The sequence below is a fragment of the Mastigoproctus giganteus genome, chromosome 7, assembly GCF_048544385.1.
Source record: "Mastigoproctus giganteus isolate SK-2022 chromosome 7, ASM4854438v1, whole genome shotgun sequence".
NCBI lineage: Eukaryota > Metazoa > Arthropoda > Arachnida > Uropygi > Thelyphonidae > Mastigoproctus > Mastigoproctus giganteus.
The window spans coordinates 139821713-139846021 of record NC_143581.1 but is presented as its reverse complement, the minus strand read 5'-3'; the positions used below and the strand labels follow the sequence as shown (position 1 = coordinate 139846021).

The 24309-nt window shown below is 38.7% G+C and overlaps 1 protein-coding gene across 1 annotated transcript in view; it reads right to left on the bottom strand.

Annotated features, from left to right (window-relative positions):
• Positions 1-24309, bottom strand: part of LOC150083224 (neuropeptide F receptor-like) — a 123595-nt gene that overhangs the window by 33467 nt on the left and 65819 nt on the right. Inside the window, exon 2 of the mRNA XM_090377118.1 lies at positions 18944-18995. The gene's annotated coding sequence lies outside the window, so the exon portion shown is untranslated. The remainder of the gene's footprint in view (positions 1-18943; positions 18996-24309) is intronic.

The following is a 24309-nucleotide window of genomic DNA, read 5'->3' as shown; positions in this document are numbered from 1 at the left end:
GGAGTCCTATTCTGAAGCATCTACTTTGCAGATGCACTGAAGGGCCCCACCACAACACCTAAATAAACTCCAAAAAAAAAAAATAATAAATAAATAAAAAACCCACAATTCATTGGGAACAACACAAATTAAGTGCCCCGAAATTTTATCCCTAATACAACTCTAACATACAGTGCTCCCATTTCAAAACCAGTTTCCCCCCAGAATGCATTGCTCACATAATTAACTTTCAAAATATTCACAAGTCTGGTTTTGATATTGCACACTTTACATATAACTTGAAACTACCGGGGGACCTGTCAGCTTTGAGGATATGTTTGCAAGCATGCCAACCCAAGATTGGGACCACCTCGAGACAAAAATAAAATTGAAACATAAATTGTGAAGATACTACTAATACCATCTAGGGATAAAAAAACATACCAGAAACAAGCAGCACCCCTTAGCAGGCTAGAAATAAAAAATTTCCAAGATGTCATCACTGGGGTCAAAGGCCATTTGGTTCAAACCCCTTCCCAGTACTACTTTTATGTAAGGTTAACTTCTTGTAGAATTTCATGCCAGAAAGAAAAATCACATACAGATGATAATAAAATTTCAGCAGTCCATCTGGTATCTATATTCTCTTGCGGTTTGCATGTTTAAAGAGCAGAAGTTAGTTTTTCAAAATTCATTTCGACCATATTTTCATATTCATAATGTGCACTCCACCTTATCTGGACAAATCTTTTGACTGTCATTCCTGTATGTTTTTTCATTATTTCCCAACGGTGTTGAGAGATTGAAAAGAAAGAATAAAGGTTTTCCAAAGAAGGTTACATGACGAAAAGCTTGCAAATGAATACATTCCGCATACATTTACTCAGTGGTTTGCACAGGGCATAAACAATACTCTGGATTAATTCCCTTGATTTTAGATTGTGCCCCACCATAAATTCTTGCCTGCAGTGGTTGCCACATTGTCGTAGTCTTGATCACAGCACAGATTTATATCCAGTCCATCCTTTTCTAAATTATTAAAAATTTCTGTGGGTTCGGCAGCAGTCTTTCGAACAATGGGGAAGAAGCCTCAAAACAACTCCTTCGCTTCAACCTTGTCATGATATCTAATTACTTCACACATTTCATCAGTCTGGTGTACTGTCAAATAGAATTCCAAAATATTTAGTTTGTTTTATATTATCGGCTACTATTTCTCTCACATAATTTCCTAAAATGCTAATAAACTGATTTTGAATCTCTGGCGATAAATATGTAGGTTCTTTCCTATCAGATGAACATTCAATTCTGAAAATATGTTCTTTCAAAATGGGGTCATAATTTAATAGTAACTCTACCATTTCCTTTATTTGTACAAAATATGGATTCATCATGTCCACGAAAAGAAAGATTCTGACAAGCCAGAAATAAGATTACATCTAAAAGCCGATGTAATACATATCTCCATTTCTTTATTTCATTATCCAGTACTGTCTGATGAATGTGATCAATAGTTTGTTGAAACTTCAACCCTGCACTTAGGGGTTTCTACTTCTCCGAGCACAAGAGATGCTGTTCACTATTTTCACGATCAGAAACCTTTGGGTTTAATTTCAGCAAGTTTTAAATCCCGTGATAAAGTTGGATGTTTAGATTTCTTTTTCCTCCAATGAAAATAGTTTGCAGCTAAAACAAAATCAAGTTTTTCTTTCTTTTTTTTTATAGTTCTAGAAAATCCCATTTCCGTACATCAGGTAGCCATTGTATTACCAATTACAGTAATCTGATCTTTCAGGGATTATTTTTTATCAGTGCTAAGACTAAGAATTAAGTTGCCGCTTTTTGACACTACAGTCACAAATACTATCTACGGGGTACTTGATATTGAACTAGTGAAATTATTGTTCTGCTCATTTCTTAAAATACACTTTTCTGTAATGAACCTCCGCTGTTTCACATTGGTTAATGAGAGCAAACTAATTAGAAACAAATAACTGTAATACAGAATAATAAACAAAATAGGAAAAAAATATATTTGATTCTCTTTCAAATATACCTAATTATTCAGCAACACATATATAGAAATTATTCGTTTGTGGAAATCAAAATGAAAAATGAGTTTTCAGGAATTACAAAGACTAGCCTGTATACTACGTGTAAATTAGCTCGTCAAAAGATATTTGAAAACAGTGAAGGCGACAATATTTGTTCTAAACTTAGAAATCAATATTGCAACTTCTTCATATTCAGTGCAGATATAATTCTTAACTTAGAATGCCACTTATTGATTTTTTTTTCTTGAAAATATATCGAAATCATAGCAACTGCAAGTTTTGAGAAGATCTGGGAACGTCAATAGTCTTTCTGTTGGTACACAATTTTTCTGTAATTCAAGCTGTCTAGTCCAAAGTGAATTATGACCGACTTTCTTTTAAATCCTCAAGCGAGCTCTTAGCGGTGACAAATTGAGAAAATTAACTGTATAATTCAATTTACTGCACAAAAGGAAAGAACCGAAGAAGATAGGGGCTAGCTCTTTGTCTTGAAATTGATAAGGAAATGTCAGCGCATTTATTTCATTTTCGTCTCAAAACTTTACGTTACTATTCTGTTATGTAGCGAAATAACAAGGAAAACCACTGAGCTATACTTTATGTAAACGTACGTGTTGCCGTAGATTCCACAAATTTAAGAATCAGTGTTATGGACCCGAAAGTGTCTTTATTGCCACCAAAGATCAACTCAAAGGCAGCTTCGAGATAAGTTTATATACTGATTTCTGGACAAGAAAAACAAAAATTCAGAGATATGTTCCTAAAACGCTAAGGATAATATTTAAAAGTGTTTTAGCCTTCATAAATATTTCTCCAGCTGTTGAACAAATTTATTTTAGGATTTACAGTCACAGACTTACCACAAAGCCAGATATGAGGCAAATTATCAAGTCCAGCGTAACCCAGGTAAGGTTCTGTTTAGGGGAAAGCATCAGCTGAATATATTGTTTATATTAAAAAAAACAAAAAAACTAGGAGAAATATTTTTGATCTAATATACGTGTAGTCATTTGCACTTACCACCCTGCCCAGGTACTGATCTACTCGAAACCATTTTCATGAAAAGATTCTTTTCTATTAGACCAAACCATTTTTTGAAACTCTTCAGCAAGTGTCTTGTAGCTGGGAATTTCCCTGTTATTTGGAAGTCTGCTCTCATTAGAATAATCCCAAAACCAGGTAAACCACCAGGTGATCCTAAATCATACAGGCCCATCGCTTTATTATCCCACTTAAGCAAGTTACTAGAAAAGCTCATGGCATACAGATATAATCAACTTCTTTTGGAAAATAATCTATCTTCCTCTCTTCAGTATGGATTTAAGCCTGGTTGTAGTTGTGAAGATGCGCTTTTTGAATTGAAAAAAGTTAATTGATAGCTCTACTTGCAAATATGCACTGGCAGTTTTTATTGATTTTGAAGGCGCCTTCAACAATGTTTGGTGGGAGAGTGTCTTACGGCGCCTTAGAATCGCTCGTTGTTCTAGACATCTCTTCCTTTTGTTCAAAAGTTACTTTGCTGAACGTACTGTCTACATCCAAACCAAACATCAGTCAGTATCCAAAGCTCTTCCTCGAGGGTGTCTCCAGGGTTCCATTCTTGGCTCTTTTGTGTGGAGCCTTGTCCTTGATGATTAGCTGTCTTCTCTCTCCAACACGGCCGATGTGCAAATGATTGCCTTTGCCAACGATTTCTCCATCTTAGTATATGGTAACTCAAGGTCCCAATTGGAACAACAGGCTAACTCTGTACTTGATAACTTGCTGGATTGGACTCTGAAAAATAAATTAAGTGTCACCATCTAAAACCAAGATGATGATATTTCACGGAAAACTAGACCCTAATAGACCTCCGGTTGTCAAGTTTAATGGAGTATCTCTGCCACTTGTTACCACTCATAAGCATCTTGGTATTGTTTTTGATGAAAAATTGTTATTTTACACACATCCAGAATCTTTCCAAAAAGGTGAAAATTTTTATGGCCATGTTATTCAAAATCTCTCCGTAGGACGGGGATTTAAAAAAGGGAACCCTCAGAATTCTATACTACACAGTGTTTATTCCAATCGTTACATGAGCATCCAGCATATGGTTTCACAGAACCAAACTTATTACAGTTCAAACTAAACTAGACAGTGTCCAATGGACCTTTTTTTCCTAACTCTCCTGAGAACTTGTAGAACAGTTTCAACTGCATCTTTGCAAGCTTGTTACCTCTGGATGTGTATATTACATAGAAAGGCTTTGTTTACTGTATTCATAAAGGATATCCTTTAACTTTCTCCGATGACCTATTGATTTCAATTTGACCTATGATTTCACTGCTCATCCAAAAATGAAAAAAGCGAAATGTTGGACTGAGCTTCATAAAAGATGGCAAGTGAGATGGAATTCCTCGACCAAAAGGGCAGTGACCAGTTGTTTTATACCTGATGTTAAATTCACTACCTCAAAAAGTAATCAGTTTTGGTTCTACCCAAGCCTTGTTACATCATCCATTCTAACTAGTCACGGTTCTTTGAACGGTCGTCTTCTTCAATCTATCTATGATAGATACCTGTTTCTGCAGCGCCTCTGAAGACTGCAGTCATGTATTATTCTTCTGTCCAGTTTACCAAGATTTAAGACAAAACGTCTAGTACAGTCCATAATTTCGCTCCTGGAAATGAAAGATATTGAAAATCAAAATGCCTTCTCAGCTCTACAGGAATTTGCTACACAGGTTTTCAACAGACGACGTGGATTGCTGTGCTGACTTCTCTACTCAACAAAGAGACTTTTTTTTAATAATAATTGTTATTTTAACATTTTATCTAATTAATTTATTATTATTTTTATTTTTTTTAAACGTAATATTTTGTCCATTTATTATTTATTTTTTTTTTTTTTGCTAGCCCCTTAGGTAGCAGGATTCATTTGTCTCCAGTTTATTAGAGACAGGATTTTAAACTGCTTGTACCGAGATTGGGGTTCCTGGGTACGGGAACTGCTTGCATCCATTGCTGTTACACTTTCTGCAGTGGATGCGGTATTCACCACCGTACGTAATTATAGGAGACTGCTGCACCCATATGACTTGTGCTTATTTCTATGGGTGCTTGAATTATTACATTTAGTTTAGTGTGTGTATAGTTAGGCCCGCCTCCTCGTGGCATGGACGGGTGCTGGGAAGCAGCCTTCCTGGTAGCAAAGCGGTCAGAAACAGCTAAACAACACAACATGCACACTATGCAAACAACACTACACTCATTTCTGGCTATTGTATAGTCTTGCATATCATCACAGAGAACCATGGCGGAGATAAACTAACGTTTAGGGGCCGCCTTGCTTAAGACAACACATGTCCTTTTATCACCCTGTTAATTAGTGCTGCTATCTACTCTAAACAGCTCATAAAAAAAACACCTCGTTCACAGTCTCCCTTACACTACTAAATAAAAGTCAAGGTATAAATGGCACAAGTGTAATGGTTTGCAAAATAATTGGTATTATTCGAGTGGTCAGGAGCGGGAGGGCAGTAGCACATGCTCTTTGAGTAGACGGGATTTCAGCCCCTCACTGCTAAATACGGTCGATCTGCAGGTTGGCAGATTGACCGTATTTAGCCTTACTGTACAGACCGTACTGGACCATTTCCCTGAACATGAATCGTTGAGGAGGCTTCCGTCCTTCCTTCAGTGGATTGATAATGGCTGCAGGTTTTTATTAAGACTTCGTTATGGGACAACACCGCAGTGCGAGTGCATATTTGTGTTGTAGTGAATAGCTTAACCATTTATGCTTGTGAATTATTCACTCCAACATAATTGTATAGACATATAATAACAATTAAAAAAATTTAAGAAAATGAACAGAGGAGGTTATGGACTTAAAGGGGGAGTGATATGATTACCACTGACAGGACGGCCCTGCGCAGCTTGTCAGTCGCCTCAGTTCAGAATATTTGCATTTCTAGAAAGGAGTCCGCAGACCCCACACACAAAATCTCGATATGCCTTTGCAGACTGCATATCGTGCAATCCTCGTCCGCAACCGGCATGATTGAATACAGAATCAATAGCTAAGACCTCGTTATTGATACTACATCTTGTCCTTTTAATAAGGTTATAATGAGATATGCACCAACATCGAGCCATGATGAAGAGGTTGACATCTAAATTGAGAGACTTCTAGATGAACATAAAACTCACTACACCATCATTATGGGGGACTTTAATGTGCTAAGGTTGGAAAGAGACAAAACAGCACAGAAATGGAGACTACAGGAAATTTTGGAATTGGTGAAAGAAACGAAAGAGGTGAAAGACTCGTGGAATTTGTGGAATCTCAAGGAATGTCAGTAATGAACACTTTTTTCCAAGAAAAGGGTGGACATGGAAGAGCCCAAATGGATTAACAGCTAATGAAATTGACTTCATCCTCACTGACAGAAGATATATTGTGAACGATGTTAAACAAGGTAAATGTTGGAAGTGATCACAGAATGGTAAAGAATGTTGGAAGTGATCACAGAATGGTAAGATGCATACTTGATATATATGTAAGAAAAGAAAAGAAAAAACTGACGAGTAAATAATACAAAGGTCTTTGAGATAACAGAAGAGGAGAAAAAGCAGTATGTACTGGAACTTAACAAGTTTGAGCTTCTGCAGACTGCTCAGGACCACGATATCGACGAGGAATATTACAACTTTCTGAAAGTGATAAAGCTCAAGAAACCTATAGGTAAAAAGAAATCCAAAGAAGAAAAAAATTAGTCAAGAAACACTTGTGATGATGAACCGAAGATGACAAATGAAGAGCAAGAAAAACACTGACAAGGACAAAATCGAGAATACTGATTTATGCAGTCATTATAAAGAGACTCAGAGAGGACATAAGATTTAATAGAAGAAAAGTAGAATAAACATTAAGGGAAAACAAGACTTAAATCAGGAGCCATGAGCAGTAATACAGAAAGACATGATACAGAATCTGAAAAATAGTGCTGGTGTACTTATAAATAGCAGAAGACTACTAAAGTATTATATAAGGAGCAACATGTAATGCCAGCAGTGGGGAAGATAGATCACAAATTAGCAATACATACCACATACCCGATATCCTTCCTGATGAGACAGAACATGCAGTGAAGAAAATGAAGAATCAAAAAGCCCCAGATGAATGAAGATGAAGTTACTATTGAACTTAAGAAGAGACATGACAGAAACTGGCTCTGGCAAGGCTCTTCACAAAATACATTAGGAAAGGTGTCACGCCTAAGGAGTGGAATAATGTAATAATAATTCTGCTGCATAAGAAAAGAAATAAATCAGAAATTTGGAAATTATAGACCAATTAGTTTGTTGTCCCACATCTATAACTTGTTCATAAGGGTCATTACTAACAGATTAGAAAGAATACTTCATGAGAATCAACTAAAAGAGCAAGCTAGCTTTAGGACAGGATTCTCAAGTATGGATCACCTTCACGTAATATCATAGCCAATGGAGAAAGGAAATGAATAAAAAAATACCATTATGCCTGGCATTTGTGGATTATGAAAAGGCATTTGACTCCATACAGCATAAGGCAATGTTTTAGGCACTGGAAAGAAGAGACAAAGCCATCCCATACATTATGATTTTGAAGAAAATATATGAGAAAGCTATCGCCTTTATTAGACTAGACAAAGACAGTAGCAAATTTAAAACTGAGAAACAAGTTCAACAAGGAAACAGAACATCTCAGAAGTTGTTTACTGCAGCTCTTGAAGAAGCATTCAGAAAATTGGACTGATCGCAGAAAGGAGTGAATGTGAATGGAGAGTACCTGAACCATTTATGATTTGCAGATGACATTGTGATCATACGCAGCGATCCCAAAGACTTAGAGGAAAATCTTAATCAGTTATGCAGAGTTAGTAAGGATTTCGGACTAAAGACGAATATGGTTAAAACAAAAGTAACGATGAACAAGAATGCCACTGGAATGCATATAATCATTGAAGGACCAGAAATTGAAAAGGTGGATTCATATACTTATGTTTGTTGTTATTTGGTTTTTAGGAGCATTAGCAACTAAGGCCATATTGTTCCGGGGATTGCGGTGGTCATTCCTTGACCTTTCCGCATCCTCTGTATTTGGTAGTCACGGGCTCGAACCCCGGTCTAATCAAGAAGCATGTGCTACGCACTGCTGATCCTGCCCACTTGGCTACGGAGGCGCCTCATATACTTATCTTGGACAAGTCATCAACTGTAATAATGATAAGTCAAGAGAAGAATAAATTTCCAATGTATGGTATTCAAGAAATATAGTCACATACTGAGGAGCAATATTCCAATTTGTCTAAAACGTAAAATAATGAATCAACATATACTCCCCACCATGACCTATGGAAGTGAAACTTGGGCACTCGCCAAAAGAATGGAAGAGAAGCTGAAAACTACACAGCGAAGAATGGAACAAATTATATTAGGAATCAGACTGTTGGATGAGAAGAGAAACACATGGATTAGGCATCAAACTCAAGTAAAGGACATTCTTATCAAAACTAAAGAATCGAAATGGACTTGGTACCCAAGAGGAGCTAAACGAAAACTTAGAAGACAACAACGGAGATGGACAGATGAAATTCAAGAGTTCGTGGACGGTAAATGGAAGGCCATTGCGCGAAATAAAAGGAACTAGAAAGTTGCTGGAGAGGCCTTCATCCTGCAGTGGACTGAAAAATGGCTGATGATGATCTAGTTCTGCAATAAAAGGAACACAAAGTGAAGAAGTGAAATTGGTTTTAATTTTTTCAAAGCAATCACTGCCTGATTGAAAGCACTTATTACACCATTCTAAAAAAGTTTCTGAAAAGGGTCAGTGAAGGCGTCCAAAGAGAACTTTTCGACGGTTACGTTCTCAACAGCCTGAAAGCTCCTTCCTTTGCAGGTAGTTTCTCACCTTGGGAGAGAGAGAGGAAGAAACGCATCAGTGTTAGAATTAGGTGAGTAGAATGGATGGATGGTTGACTTGTACAATGCCATGTTTCATCAGAAATGTCTTCACAACAAGTGCAGAATGGGCAGGTGTATTGACGTGCAACAAGAACCAGCTGGCTTTCTCTTTAAATTGCGGGAGAAGCGCTTCAGTAGTCTTTGAAGCATCTGAATGTAGAACAGCATTGACTCTAAGCTTCAGGTACAAATTCCTTGTGAATCACACCCTGTTTGTTGAAAAACATGATCAGCGTTGTCTTGATCTTGATCTTCTGTAAAAGAAATTTTTTGGGCCTTGGTGATGATTTTGAAGTCCACTGCATGCTCTGACTCTTCGTCTCTGGGTCATACTGAAATATCCAACACTGATCTACAGTTACAATACAGTTGGGGATATTAGGATTGTCTTGACAAGTCTGATGAAGTCTTCGCATGATGACACTCTTCATGATTTTGTTCATCCGTGAGGCTCTGCGGTAAAAGTTTTGCACAGACCTTCCTTTTCCTTAGATCTTCATGCAGAATTTGATGAATCGTCTCCTTATTCATACCCAATCCATCAGCCATCATTTTGAGGAGTAAACCGACGAGTACTTGTCACAATTTCCCAAACTTTTGCAATTCTGTCCTCATTTCGAGAGGATGACCGATCTCCCACTTCTTGGGTCATCGTGAACATGCTCACGTCCGTCTGTGAACCGCTTATACCATTCAAACATACTGGTACTACTTAAAGTTTAATCACCTTAAACAATTTTTAACATTTCATACGTTTCTGTTACAGATTTCTCCAGTTTAAAGAAAACTTTGATATTCGTCCGTTGCTCCATTGAAAAAAATTGTGACACGAAACTGGTTGTTACTTGCAACCACTCAGACTTCTGGACAATCTCTGTACCAAAATCTGTCGAAGAAAGTTTGAATTACAACAAACCACTTCCGTTTATTTTCAAACTCAGTGTTCTCTACTATGTGCCGAATAAAACGGCACATAGTAGAGAACACTATAGTACGCACATATTCATATAACAGTAAGGGATAAATTCCATAAAAGCTATAAATTGTGAACACTGGCCTCATTTTCAAACTTATTTTTACTATGATTAGTAAATGGTTAGTAAATAACATTAAAATATAAATTTTAATTTTAACAAATGTTATTAAATAAAAATTCATTGAAATAAAGCATACTGTTTGTAAGCAATACTGTTTCGGTTTTGATTGTTAATTTTTCAATTAGAGGAAGATGGGTCTTGTACTGTACTGTAAGTTTATTATTCTCTCTTCTAAAATATTAACCCCAGAACGCTCACATCTGGTGAGTATGGGCTTGGCACACCCAGGGTCTTCAGCTGGATATCAATCATTCTTCTCTTTCTTGGTGATTCTCTCCTACTTCTGACTTGCTCTTTTTTTTTTGGGTGGTGCAGCAAAAGCCTCAGGCTTCCTAGCACTATATGGCTGCTAATAATAATAATATCTATAACCGCTCCTCAGATCATCTAATTTTATTTTGAGCATATATCTTCTTTCAACGTCCGGAACTATTAAAATTTTTACGAGGGGAATTTGAACAGTTCGTGGCCCGAATATGAAATGGTAGTGGTACAGTATTAAAAATTTCTGTACTTAATTTATAACACTTCAAACAGTAACCCACTAAGTTTCATGTAATTGAAATAAGCCTTTAAACGATACCGTGGTGGTGGTGCCCACGGAGAATTGTTATTTGATTTTTAGGAGCATTAGCAACTAAGGCCATATTGCTCCGGGATATGCGGTGGTCATTCCCTGACCTTTCCGCATCCTCCGTATTTGGTGGTGACGGGCTCGAACCCCGGTCTAATTAAGAAGCATGCGCTACGCACTACCCCACGGAGAATAAGTGACAATAGTCTTCTCTATTACTGAAGCGTTACTTATTTGAGGTAGTGCAATACATGGACAACTCGTTGTGAAGGATGAGATATAGATGAAATGATGCCTTTCACACTACTACTACCGTAGTTTTTCTTTAAGATTTGTCTATGGTGTATCTGCACCAGGGGCGTCTCGTTGGTAGGCACTACGGAACTGCAGCACCCCCAGCTTTTTAAATCTAAATATACAGTCAACGGAGTTATATGAAATTTTGTTTAGAACAATGCAACGCAATGAATATTTTTATTAACAAGTCCCGCATATAGTATACTCATCCTCTTTTTTTTTCTTTCAAATTATGGACACAACAATTTTCTTGTTAACTGAAATTTTTATAAATATGAAAGAACATGTAGAAATATTTAAAATGTTGTTATATTTCTGAATTATGAATCAACAGGGCTTACCTTTATTTTTGATATAGGAAGCTTCTTTTCCAACTCTCCTTGTCCAACTCGCTAATAATTCATGGGGAAGGAGATATCAATTTTGCAAGACATTGTCATAAACTTTATGACAATGTCTTGCAAAATTGATATAGGAAGCTTCTTTTCCAACTCTCCTTGTCCAACTCGCTAATAATTCATGGGGAAGGCGATATCAATGCAAATTGATATCGCCTTCCCCATGAATTATTAGCGAGTTGGACAAGGAGAGTTGGAAAAGAAGCTTCCTATATCAAAAATAAAGGTAAGCCCCGTTGATTCATAATATAATAGAATATAGGAAATATCGAGCACTTAATAGCTCTCTAGTATCAAATATTTCTGAATTGAAAAATGGTCCGATGACGATTTATTAAATCATTGCAAATATTTACATATTAAATTAAGTGACATTGATCGCAATGAGTCCGTTATTGATGGTTTAGCATTATCTGAAGAACTTCAGATTTACCGTATTTCCCAATATATAAGACGCACCTTAATTTTTAGTCCCGAAATTTAAAAAAAAAAAAAAAAATGTATTACATAAAGTCATTGAACTCAAGTTTTATTCATCATAAAATTCATACAACTTCTCATCACTGTCAAAACTCCCATCCATTAGCTTGTCCTCATCTGTGTCTGATGACGAATCACTGTCTTCATATATTGCCTCGTCCTCAGTTCCATCTATGGCATTTGAAATGCCACACTTCTTAAATGACTTGGCAACGATCTCAATCTTGATATTATCCCAGGATCTTTCCACCCAGGTACAAACTTCTCCTATAGTTGGTTTCTTCACTCTTCCTGCTGGTGTCATATTGTCCCCAGAAGACTTCAGCCATTGGTTCCATTTGTCTCTCATGGCAGCTTTGAAGGGTTTGTTAATGCTGACATCAAGTCCTTTTTTTCCTTTTGGTAGTTGTTGGCGCATAGGCTTCTGTGGCCATAATGCACCTCCCAAGGTTTTTGCAGTACTTTGATACAAGCCCGAGGCGGGAATCGAACCCGCGACCTTTGGGTTGCCAGGCAGGCACTTTACCCACCCGGCTAGCCCGGTCGGCCTGACATCAAGTGGTTGGAGCTGGGATGTCAAGCCTCCAGGTATGATGGCAAGTTTTGTTTTTTGCTCTGCAGCAATCTTCTTTGCATTTTTTGTTATGTGTGCCCTGAACTGATCAAGCACCGATTGGGCAGGTTTGCGTAAGAGCCCACCTGGTCTCCTGCTCCAAACTTTCTCAAACCAGATCTTCATCCCATCCAGCTCCATCCAACCCTTGTCATGAACGTGGACAATCACTCCTCGAGGAATGTCTTTTTTTGGCATTGTTTTGCGTTTGAAAATCAGCATAGGAGGCAGCTTGGTTCCGTCGACACAAGCTAGAACAATTGTATAATGGCTCTTTTCATGTCCACTTGTCTTCACAGTTACAGTTTTCACCCCCTTCTTATCAACAGTTCTGTTACTTGGGACATCAAATTGAAGGGGGGACTTCGTCCATATTTGCAATCTGGTGCGTGTACGCATGCTTAGTCCATTCCGTTTCATGAACCTGAAGCACCAATTGGATCCTCCTTTGAAATCAGTAACTTCTTTTTCATCAGCAATTCTTCTTGCCTCATGCTGAACCATCTTTGTGGACACAGCAATTCCAATTGCCCTTTGCTCCTCAATCCATATCTTCAATTCTCTCTCTAAATCAGGCCATTTTGCTGACTTGCCTCTAATGGCCTTCTTCCCGTAGCCAGTCTCGGATTGTTTTCTCAGTTGGAGGAGGAGGACCAAACTTACGTTCAGCAGCACGATTTCCATTCACTTTTGCAAACTGGATCACTTTTAACTTGAATTCAGCACTGTACGAAAATCTTTTCTGAGCAGAACGTGGCAAAACGTAACCTAACATACCGGTAACAAGTGCGAAACAATGAGCGCAAAGATAACAAGCGCGAAAAATGCAAGTAAAAAAAAAATCTACAACCACTGTATAAGACGCACCCAGTTTTTAGACCCTAAATTTTTTGAAAAAAGGTGCGTCTTATACATGGGGAAATACGGTATATTAAACACGATATTACTCCATTTAAAGTGTTAGAATATATTTTTAAAAACGATTTTATAGATACTTGTCCAAATGTAGCAGTTGCATTAAGAATTTTTGTATTATCAGAAACAGTGGCCTCAGATTTTTCAAAATTAATCAAAAATGTCTCAACAACGACTCTCTAATTTGACAATAATTTCGATAGAGAACGATTTTTGGAACAAATAAACATATGTGAAATAATTAAGAAATTCGAATCCCTTAAGAAATTCGAATCCCTTAATTATTAATTCGAATTCGAATTCGAATCCCCTTAAGGGATTCGAATTTCTTAATTATTTCACATATGTTTAAAGCAAGGGAACATAAATTTGTATAATTTTTCTTTTATTTTATTATTGTACGATTACTGTGATTTACGGCGCCTCCATAGTCGGGGGCAGGAGCAGCAGTGCATAGCACACGCTTCTTGATTAGACTGGGGTTCGAGCCCGTGACCGGAGAATGCGGAAAGGTGAGGGAATGACCACCGCATATCCTGGAGCAATATGGCCCTAGTTGATAATGCTCCAAATAACAAACAAACAACTGTGATTTAGAATTTAAAGTTTATTTCCAGAATTTCAGTATATTGTTGTTTCATTATATTATATGTGAGATTTGTTGTAATTCTTTTCTTTTTCAATAAATTAATAATAATTATTTACGCTTTATTTTATTTTTTAATCCAAATATTTTGGGGCGGCAAATTTGATTTCGCTTACTGGCGGCACATAGGGTCGCAGCGTCCCTGCATAGAAGTGTCCATTCGCGGGCGATTTGCACGTCGTGCCTGCTGAAAAACCAGGAATAACTCACGAGGAGAAACCCTAAACCCTTCCCCTGAGACAGGTTGGTTGGTTGGCTGGCTTTTATTGGCGCATTAGCAACTAAGGCTATAATGCGCAAAAACCTTGTCATAAAAAAGTAAAACTTTCAGTGGCCTAATGAATTAAGTCACTAAGTCAGGGTATAAAAACAAGTATAAACTGTAAAAGACAAATATCAGTAAACAAGTAACAGTAATAAGGTAGATTTTTTAAATATGAGTAAAAAGGTTTACTGATTTTAGAAAGCTAAAAATAGCAGACACATGGTCATTGTCGAATAAAATCTGACTGACTGTATACGGTTCAGTCAGATGTAAAACGAGCATTTTTAAAACTGGGTATAATCGCATAAAATATGTTCAACGGATAAAATGGTGTCGCATTGCTCGCATATAGGAAGGTCATCAGCCCTCAGCAAAAAGGTGTGTGTCACATGACAGTGTCCTATGCGGAGCCGAGCAAGAACAACTTCCTCTTTGCGATCCCTGCGTAAGCTGGACCGCCAAGGATGGATAACAGGCTTAATCCGACATAGTTTGTTTGTAGTAACCAGGCGATGCCACGAATTTTGCTACTGAGATTGTAAGTTATTACGGATCACTTGCCTGTAGTCTGTATAGGGGACTAACAGGTCAAGATTATCCGTCAGAGCTGCCGATTTGGCTGCAGTGTCAGCCAAATCATTTCCCTGAGACAGGCTAACTACAGTCTAGAATGAAGAGGACTTCAGAAATTCCTCATCTACGGAATCGAATTCAGACATCTCCAAACGAGTGATAGACGGCGGCGATATATCTTACCGACCAGGTTGCCTCGGGGAGAATCTGGCGAGTCTAAAGGCGAACAGGAATGAAATAAAACATTACTAGGCACGCAACGTCGGGCCTCAGCTGGGGTCCGGCGGCTAAATCTAAAGTTCAACTACCAAGCCAGCTGAAGCACTATAGACCGATTTCCACTGCATCCACGCTCCTAAAGCTACTGGAAAAAGTCCTTCTTCCGCATATAACACGCCATCTTCCACAATCATCAAAACAACTCCATTATGTTCTCCCTAATAGATCAACTGTCTCCAACCTTCTGGCAGTCCAAACGGAAATTTTAAATGCATTTGAGGCCAAATCAGAAATGGCGGTTGTTCATGCCGATATTGAAGCTGCTTTTGATAGCCTCAACATCTCAGCCCTTCTGAATCTCCTAACCAATTTCTTTCGGATCAAAGGTGACGTTTTCGCTTTTCTGCACTCGCTCCTCCGGAATAGAACAGTGTACCTCACTCATCGTAAGCTCTGCTATACCCGATCCATCAATGCTGGTGTGCCGCAAGGTGGCGTTTTATCGGGGTTACTTTTTACCGCCCTCCTTATTCCGTTTGTGTGTAACAGAGATGATGTCATTACCTACGCCGACGATATTAAGTTCCTAACGGAAATACCACCATCAGCCGACAGGGGAGTGATCACATCGGAAATCTGTAATAAGATCACAGCTTTCTCTAGCCATCTCAACCATTTCGGTCTCAAACTGAACCCCCAAAAATCCGTTATTATGGTTTTTTCTCTGAAGAAGTGTCCCACATCCATACAACCCTCACTGCAGGGTGCAGTTATTCCAAGTGTTACTAAACACAAAGATCTCGGTGTAACCTTCGACCCAAACCTTAGGTTCAACTGTCACATCGAATGTGTTCTAAGCAAGATCAACCGAATGCGCTGGATTGCCCGTCAACATCTTCATAACACAGACGCAAGAACCACAATCAGATATCTGGAAACCATTGTGTATCCTACCTTTCTGTATGCCTCTGAAATATGGGCATCCGCAGTACTTTCTCTCATGAAGCCCATCTTCGCCAGTGAATACTGGATATTGAAGTGGGCAACCCACAAACATCGACTCCCCCCTCAGCAGAGGACCACCAGCATGGCCGACCAACTCCAAATCCCGCGGCTGCCTCAAATAATCAGCATGAGGAGAACTGTGACCACAGTCAAAATGCTGGTTGGCAGAATCAACTCCCCTGACTTCTGGGATATATGCCAGTGGCATGTTCCACTTCCTTCCTTACGAGCCACCCCTCTTCTTCAGCTACAATGGAACAGGCTGAAGATCAGTGACAGATTCCTACCTGGACAAGTACTTCCTACAGTACAAGCCCTGCTAATGATCGGAGTTGACCTGCAGAAATTCGCTTCTGATCGCAATTACAGGCGCTCGTTGGCCGAACTTGTTCCCCTTTTGTTTGGCCGTTGATGTCGACTCATACTGATATCTCCATCTGCTATCTCCTATAAAATGGAATGTGAAATGCACTGTGAAATATTCTGACTTGTGTGAATATGCTTAAATATGTGCTTTGTACATATGAACGTGCACATACCTTGGTGCACTGTGTGCCTCACAACTATGTACATACTCATATCTATTGAATGGCTAATGCTACATTTTTAATTGTTATGTAATATTTTATACTGCACAAATTTTTATACTGTACATATTTTTATATTACCCTATATCATTGTCAAGCCCCTGGCCTCCTGGCTGTGGCGGGCACATTATTGTATCTGTATCTTTACTGTACAATAAAGATTTTCTTCTAAATGGCCAGAAGAACAACGGTACACAACATCACACACACCTCAAGATCCATATACTTTTAAATTTCTGGCTTTTACAGTGAATTGTATCACACCACAATGTAAACTACACAGAGATGGGGGAAACCCCTGGTGCCGTTTGACCCTAAACACACTTCACTTTACACTTTACACATCGCCCCCCAGCCTTCAGTCTCCCTCCCACTCTACCTGCACACAAGCGAAAGCCCCACACATCGAAACTTAATTACAGCCAAATTTGATTCGCCCACAATTTTTGGCCTCACAATTCTAGCACAACCACCACGCGATAACCTCTCAAATTTTTTTTTTTTTTTTTTTTTTTACTTAGTTATTTTATTTTATTTTTTTTTTTTTAGGTTCCTAGCCACTGAAATCTCAGGAAACTAGGTGGCAGGACCTGCCAGAGTATTTATTTAAAATATTGGTGTACCTGGTCTGCCTCCACGGGGCGAGTTGTGGGCAACGTCTGGCCTCAGCAGAGGCCTGGCGGCTAAATGGCCAGAAGAACAACGGTACACAACACTAATCATTTACAATATCCATACACTTTTAAATCTCTGGCCTTTACAGCATACTGTATCACACGACAATGTAAACTACGCGGAGATGGGGGAAACCCCTGGTGCCGTTTGACCCCAAACACACTTTACACAGTCCCAGCCATTCATTTTCCATTCGGGTACATATCATGAGTGTCCCAATCTGAATCAAGTGGACAGAAATAGAGACAACAAACAACAAACTGCAGCCTAGCTCCCAAAGCCTCACGGCTGCCTGAAGAGGGCACCCTCTTCACCTTTAAACCCTACTCCCTCGAGGAGACGATTCTCTCGTCGCACCCCCTCATTTCTACTCTGGTGGGGCATGGGCATGCCACACTGAAATTTGGGGCTCTCTTCCCTATTGGCTCCATACTTCTGTCTTTCTCCCCCAGTCTTCAGCCTCCCCCCTCTCTATCTTCACGCTAGCGAAGCCCCACACACCTAAATTTAAATACATCCAAAATATCTTCACCCACGTTCTGGCCCAACTGAAGCGACGTCAACCCCACGATTGACGTTGGTATGTGTATGCACGTTGTGTGTACATATGTGCATATATATGTACTTGTATGCAGGCATATATACACCCAATTCAAGTGACGTCAACCCCAGGATTGACGTTGGCACATGTATGCTGTACATATGTGTATATATGTGCTTGTATGCACGCATATATGCATGCAATATAAATACAATAAAATTTTTTATTTTTTAGGTCCTAGCCACTGAAATCTCAGGAAATTAGGTGGCAGGACCTGTCAGAGTAACTTAAGCCTACTGGGGGTTCCTGGTCTGCCTCCACGGGGCGAAGGTGGGGCAACGTTGGGCCTCAGCAGGGGTCCAGCGGCTAAACGACCAGATGAACAACGGTACATGGCACTACACATATACAATATCCATACACTTTTAAATCTCTGGCATTTCCAGTGAACTGGTACACCCACAATGAAAACTCGCGGAGATGGGGGGAAACCCCTGGTGCCGTCTGACACTAAATACACCTTACTTAGTGCCAGCCATTCATTTTCCATTCGGGTACATACCATTAAATTTCTACCATGCCATGCAATAAAGCAAACTTAATTTGTGGAGTTAATAAATAAGTGGTACTGGAGTCACTTTTTTTCTAAACGTGCTTCTGCTTTGCACATATTTCGTTCGCGGCGTTCATTACACTGCAAGGGGTATTAAGAATTCTGGTATCGCTGTATATACTACGTAATAAACAAATTTTAAGGAAACTGAAGCAAACATGTTAACACTAACTTTTAAAAGCGAATATTCCTCTTATAAATTATATGGCATCAGTATAAAAATTTCCACTTTCAACGATACGAGTAGTGCAAGTGTATTTATTAAATTGCATACGAAAAATTAATGTTTTACAGGTTTTCATATAAATATACACTGATCAGTTTTTAAAGAAACTTGGTCAAAAACGCTGGGAGGGGCATTGTCTCTTTAGAGAATTTTTTTTTAATCTAAGCATCTAAGAGTTTTTTAATCTAAGCATACATACCTGAAAATAACAATATAGCCATAAACGGGATGAATCCTTGTACTTGTACACCCTAATGTAAAATGGAAAAAAAAGAAAAAAAACAGACACTTTAATTAAAGTGATGTAATTCATGAAATAAAAGGTGACTCTCAATGACAGTTAATTTTTAGCTTTTTCTTATGTGTTTATTAATGTGTTCAACTCCAAAGAGATAGGAAAAATCTTTATATGTTGTAAGATGTATATCTTACAAATAAAATAGAAATACTTGTTTTGCTAAAATAAATCCAGGAAGGGCGATGGAAAGAGAGTATTAAGGAACCTGATTGGATATTTAGTTTTAATGTAAATAAGGTTAAATAAGGTTAAACTTTGAAGAAACACTGGATTTGGGGATGGGAAAGTTATAGATGTATATGTTAAATAGCAGCTAAATGGAAACAAGTATAAATGATCATTTATATCCTATGGATTCCAGTACAACAGACCCATTTATCCTCATGGAAACAAGCAATTTTTCGAGTAATATAAGAGAGCAAACAGGGATAGCGGCTAGCACTAGGGAAGGGGTGCCATTTGCGAACAGGCAAGAAAAGGTTTGCTGAGGGCAAGAACAACAGAACCATGAAACTGGATTATGAAGCGTCTCTTTTGATCTAAGCCACCATTAGGAAGTAAACAGGAAATGAGCGGACGTCCAGTGTTCACGTAAAAAAACGGCGCTAGGGTGGCTGATATTTCGGTAAGTTGGCCATATTCAGCAGAGACGGTGTGAACACAAAACTGAATGTTTTGGAGGTGACCAACAAACATGAAAGGGCCGTACTGCTGTGTGAAAAAAAAATAAGAAAATTTCTAAAGGGTTAGTTTGTGCACTAGGGAGACGGCTGCGGCGAGATGTTTTAGCAAATAGGAAAGAATGAAAAATTAAACAGAGTATGGGGATTGGTTGCGAGTCCTTGGGGGAGGCGTTCCAAACTTGAGGGAAAAGAAAAAGTTCCGGGGGGAGGAAGTAATTGAGCAAGTGTCCACTCTGTGGTCTAAGGGGAGAAGGTCGTGAGTTTGCGGGTTGAAGTGGAAGTACATTTTTCGGCGGTCGGAGTTCACATCTCGTGGTAGCAAGATGAAGAAAAAGAAGAAAAAAATGGGTGAGAGAAAGGGATAGTGAGGCGTAGATGACGCGAGTAACTGCGGACTGAAAGTGATGTTTTTTTTTTGGAAGAATCATGTGCATCGAAAGTTTAAGGTTAAGGTAAACATGCAAGAAAGAACGTATTTTCTGGTATCGGAAGGCGGTTATCGGCATCCCTGGCAACGTAATCGCAAGCTGTACCTCCGAAGTTTTGTTGTGTAAGAGCCTACACTTGTGTCTAGGATCCGGCCCGTTGAGAAATGGCCAGTTGTGCAGGTATGTGAGCCAAGAAAAGAAAAAATGCCAGTCCGCCACGGGAAAAAAAAAAAAAAAAAAATCAGTGCCCAAGAAATGAACTTAAGCCTGTCTGCCACAAAGGAAGCCTGAACGCAAGGAAATTGGAAGTAGCAGCTATTTCGGAACGTAAGTCTGTCCTGTTTTTTTTTATTGAACCCCGAACTAATGATCTAAACTCTGTAAGAAATTGATTGATAGTTCTTTCTAAAGAAAATTCAATTTTAAATAGGCAAATTAGTTACTAAGGTTGAGATAATTTGTTATGAATGTTAATGATTATGAAATAACGTAAGGGTGGTACAGGGGTAATAAAAAGAGTAAAATAGTATAAAAGAATTAATAAAGAAATATAATCATAGAGGTAGTAAGTCGAGGATACGTTAACATGTATCATTAATTTAAACAAGATGTTGACAAATTATAACTTGACAGATACGGTTTGTAGAGAAAGAAATTTTATTTATTTAGAAACCTCTTGGATAAAGGGAGTAACTAAGGTAGAATGAGTGAATATCTGTAGTGAATATTACTGAGGTGAGAGGACACAAGTTGTAATACATTTCATGTGTTAAAAGCTAGGAGATCTGTTTGTTTGTTTATTTGGTTTTTAGGAGCATTAGCAACTAAGGCCATATTGCTCCGGGAATATGCGGTGGTAATTTCCTGACCTTTCCACATCCTCCGTATTTGGTGGTCACGGACTCGAACACCGGTCTAATCAAGAAGCGTGTGCTACGCACTGCTGCTCATGCCCACCTGGCTACGGAGGCGGCCGCTAAGAGATATAACAAAATAATGAGTTGTAATGGGTATTACTGATGTAAGCGATAACTAATAGATGAGAATGATTGGATATTCATTGAGGATTCATAATATGTAAGATACAATTGATACAAAGTAACGTGGATAAATTGCAACGGAAAAGGAACGACCTCGAGCATTAGTCCTGAGGGAGAGATAGTGTATTGTACTATAGTATGGTTTATATACATATATATATATAAATCGATGCATGTATGTAGTTGTTTTTTTATATAAATATTGTATATAATGTTCATTAAAGGTTGAAATTTTTTTAAAAATAAATGTGTCTTTAATGTTCTGCTAACACCCGCTTTACAGACCCTAGAAGCTATAATTTTCTGTGAATTGCAGTTAGATTTGCGTTTTGTGTCGTGGGCTTGTGACTTCAAGTAGGGTGGAAGTCAAAACTCAACAAAAACAAGCCAAATAATAATATTCCCCCCACACACAATATGTACTTCCGAATTTTGTACTAACCACATTCCAAACTGGGTGTTTTAAAAATAAACTAGCAGAACTCATTGTGAAAATTCGCAATTTTCAAATACATCTTAAAAATACTATTAAAAAGGGCAGAATAGTTAAAAATCCACTAAAATCCCATCTTTCATTTTAAAAACTGATCACCTCCCCTGGTACCTCATCTCCATGTCTTTAATGTCCTGGTGAAACCTCTCACTCTGTTCTTCACTTACACTTGGTTGAGTGGGAAAAGGCAGAGTGGTAATCAATGGAAGCTGCTCTTCGTGGAATAATGTTATTAGTGGAGTCCCACAGAGTTCGTTGTTGGACCCACTATTTTGTATATTTATCAATGATATTGATGGAGGTATATCAGGCTTAGTGTTGAAGTTTTCAGATGACACAAAGGTTGGCAGGGTTGGTAATGGCAGTGTGCTATTGCAACAGGATCTAGAAAATTTGGGCAGATGGGTTGAGAAGTGTCAAATGAAATTTAAAATTGACAAATGCAAAGTAATACATATGGATAGAAGTAACTCCAGAGGAATGTACCAACTGTGTTGTACTACACTTAGGGTGATAAAAAATGAAAAAGACCTGGGAGTGATTGTGCAGTTATATGAAGTTTTCTGAGCAATGCAGACAGGCTGCCAGAGTAGGTCATGGGGTATTGTCAATGATATACAGGCATTTTGCTAGCAAGGAAAAGGAGGTGATTATTCCTTTGTATAAGGCAATGGTCAGGCCATGCCTTGAGTACTGCGCACAGTTCTGGAAACCTCATTTTAGGAAGGATGTTGAGTTGCTTGAGCATGTACAGAGAAGGGCAATAAGATTGGTGAGGGGAACGAAGGGGTCCTCTTACCAAGAAAGGCTTAAGTCCTGCAAATTTCAGCGGCTGGAAACTAAGGCACCTGTGTAGTGATCCGATTGAGGTGTATAAGGCCTTGAATGGTTTTAGCACGCTGAATTCTAATGGGATTCTTACGCTTGCTCAGATTGCGAACCTCAAGGGGCATAAATTCAAATTGAGGAAAGGCAGTTCTAGAATATATGTGCAGAAATTTGTCTTTAGCCAGCTGGTGGTTAATTGCTGGAACAAACTTCCATCTGTCGTTGTGGACCCCAGGGGCTCACATCTGGTGAGTATGGGCTTGGCACACCCAGGGTCCCGAGCTGGATATCATCATTCTTCTCTTTCTTGATGATTTCCTTCTACTTCTCTCTCTCTGGGTCCTAGGGTAAATCAATTTTTTTTTGGCTGGTGCAGCATAAGCCTCAGACTTCCTTGCACCATATGGCTAATAATAATAATAATAAATTCAAGGAGGAACTGGACAAACTTTTAGAGGGAATGGTTGTGTGAAATTTTTGTTTTTTGGCTAATGCTACATAAGCTCATACGCTTGCTTTCTTGCATCACATGCCTCTATTAGAAATCTTTATTGCAATAATAATAATACAAATGGATACAATGCAATGTTGCCCTTCACGGCCACAAGTTAACAGTAATAGTATAATATGTAAGAAAAAGAAATTAATAAATTAAACATAAGAAAATACATATGTGGACGAATAAAAGTAAATACAGCTCAACTCAACACTCAAAGTGTAACACAATGTACAAAGAATATATAGGTGGAAACTGAAAGGTTAGTAAGCCGTCTTAATGTCATATTGCTGGCTTGCCGCATTAAGGCGTGCTTCGAGGGGAAGATCAGGGGCAGGGAAGTACAATTTAAGGATGCGGCATCTGTATTCCCTGTCACAAGAAAACTTATTAAGGTCAGTAATCAAAGACTGGGCACATGAAAGTAGCTGAAATGGCATAAACCTATCGGATAGGTGGAGACGGCTGAGATGTGGGCACAGAGTTGGAGTCGCTCTGAGGCGAGGCTGAGAGACTCTCCAAGAGCACAGGTACCAGAATGATGGTGCCGAAATCTTGCCAGTGATCATTTTTACTGTTGTGGTAAGGCGTTTCACAGTAATCAGCGTGGGAAGCCTGTGAATTTTTATGAAACTGGCCATTTCAGTTGCCCTTAATGTGGAGGAAGTTTGTTTGTTTATGGCCCATTTTAAGAGCCAAAACTCAGTAGAAAAGTGTTCCAATTGTGCTAGGGGCAGCAGATGCCCATACCTTTGCAGCATATAGAAGCGGAGAGTATACTGTGGTTTTTATATATCTTCTGGTAGTCGTTACTTCATTAATATAATGCGAATGCTGGTTGGCCATCTATCGGAGTCGAGCTGTCTGGGTGAGCAGTTTTTCCATGTGGTTACCAAAGCAGAGCTTAGGATCAAAAACAACCCCCAAATCAGCATGTTTATTGACGATGGGAATAGGAGAATTACATAGTGTTGGCTGAATACAGGAAGGCGTTTTCTTTATGATATTCTTTATGAGAATATCATAAATTCAGACTTTTCTGGATTTATTTTTAGTCTGAACTGGTTGAGGTAGTTTGCAAATTCCAGAAGTATATTGTTAATTGATGCTGTTGTCATGGGAAGATCATCATGTGGAGAACTCAGTGCGAGGAGTTTCATATCATCAGCATAACAGAGTATCATGCCTGGACTCAACAAGCGGAGAGATACTACTACTACTTCCTCAATTTTCTGGGAAAAGTTGATGTGGAAGTGTAAAAATGTATCGTGACACTCATGTTGCGGCCCAACTTCTTAA